The sequence below is a fragment of the Ursus maritimus genome, unplaced genomic scaffold (genome assembly GCF_017311325.1).
Source record: "Ursus maritimus isolate PB19 unplaced genomic scaffold, ASM1731132v1 scaffold_3, whole genome shotgun sequence".
Taxonomy (NCBI): Eukaryota; Metazoa; Chordata; class Mammalia; order Carnivora; family Ursidae; genus Ursus; species Ursus maritimus.
Genome location: NW_024425563.1, coordinates 33,539,919 through 33,541,885, shown reverse-complemented (window position 1 = coordinate 33,541,885; position 1,967 = coordinate 33,539,919). Strand labels below are relative to the sequence as shown.

Here is a 1,967-nt window from a genome sequence, read left to right as displayed (position 1 = left end):
TTTCTGGTGTTAAATACGATACTATTTGAAGCAACTCAGCACCCTCTCAAACTTGTCCCTAGGGATTCCAACTTCAAAGAGATTGTCTACACTAGTGCACACAGCAGAGTCTGCAAATGTGGGTTGGTAAGTTGGCTACATCCTGCCACTGCAGTAGATCTATTTAAGGACTATGATCCTCAGATGGTTCTAGTCAACTTTTTAAGTAGATGAGGACTGAAGAACATCAATCAAATAGCTGTTACTATTTTCTGAAAACAGCAAATGCACTAAGAACAAGTAACCTGTGAATATTTGTTTGTTTAAAATATACAACTTATTATTAAGGGAAACATTAAAATGTCTTTTTTAGGATTCTTGTGGGCTAAAATATACAGATAGTTGCAGTAAGATTACCCCAAGAACCCCATTTAAAGGATAGAAGATTCAGCAACACCTGTGTGTGATAAAATGCAGACTAAACTGGAAGTACAAAAGAGTGCAAATATCACGCAGTCAGTATTTGGTGCAGTATATCCGAAGACCTTTCAGAGGGAAACTAACATAGTTTTGGAAATAGCAGTGATACATATTAAATTGTCCAAATGGCATTATAATTTAGTTGTATTGAATTCTGCCTCAATAGACAAAATTTGCAAACCATGACAACAAAGGATTTTTGTCTAACTCCATTTGTCACCAGCAAGACCCCAAGACCTGACCTTTACTGCCCACCTGCATGTACCCACCAACCTTTGTCCCACATTTTCTTTAGGTTCTTCATTCCAGCTTATCTTTTAACTCAGGCAGAAGACCCAGAGGCAAAGCATCCCATGACAGAAATGGAAACTACCCCTGGCAAGCAGGAAGATTAAGAGCTCTGCAGGCCCAGACCACCCAGGCCAGCTTGAGCTCAACCCTGACTCATACCGAGGCGGACGGACCATGGAGTGACCAACAGTTGCCTCTGTGTCCTTAGAATGCTAAAGTCTCCATTCAAAGAGAAGCACAGACAACCAAAGGAATTAGTGCCTTTTGCAAGACTGAAATCATGCCAGGTCCAGAAACTGATGCCCAATTCCACTTCACTGGTATCAAGAAATATTTCAACTCTTAACACTCTCACAGGCAGAACGAATTGTGTACTGACCACATACAGAGGCATTGCTTTGATGGTCTTATACTTCAAGTTAAGGTCTAAAAAAACACCAACTGTGAAAGCAACATAAACGGATTTTTACTTATACCTCATCTGTTAAGTTCCCATGCCTGGAGCAGCTAATGTCAACTCATCATGTGATACATAATTTGTACAATAAATTATGAACCTGGAAAAAACCCAAAAACAAAAAACCAAGAGGAGCACAAATGTCATGAACATACGATGTACGTACAGGCCTGTTTCCTCAGAGCACATGCATGAGTGACATTTTGTGCTCCCTTCTACATACAATGACAAAACTCCCCTTTCTGAATATTCATCCTAACCCTAAATGAGAGAAACCCATTTACCCTTACTCAGGGGGTCATGACTTTGGAAGTTATTCCCTAGGACCTCCTTATTTGCTGCAAATAAAGTTTCCTTTGTGTGACAACTCTACTTGCTGTAGTTCCTATCTATAACTCACCAAGGAACAAACTCACATTAGCTGGATTACACATTCTCAGATGCCTTGGAAGTTCTAGGAAAGAATAAGAGAGAAAAACATGTCTATTTAAATGTCTATTTGGCAAAGCTGCAATGGGTTAAGTCATTTTGACTTGTATTCCTTCATTTCTGGCTAAATCTACGTCTGATCTGGGAAAAGTGGTAGAGTGCAGACTTCTGGGGATAATCTTGTAGAATGAGGAATCAACAGGCTAAAGAAACATAGTTTTTCTAACTCTTGCTTAATTGGTTTTTTATGATTAAAATGGAGTCTGAGATTTTGTTGTGGTTGCTGTTATATAACCTGTATTCCCTTTTAATTGTGTTCAAATGTACTTAT

The 1,967-nt window shown here is 39.0% G+C and overlaps 1 pseudogene; it reads left to right on the top strand.

The window, feature by feature from the left end:
* The first annotated feature begins 969 nt into the window (after window positions 1–969).
* LOC103676580 lies at window positions 970–1,208 on the top strand (annotated as a pseudogene).
* The last annotated feature ends 759 nt before the right edge of the window (window positions 1,209–1,967 follow it).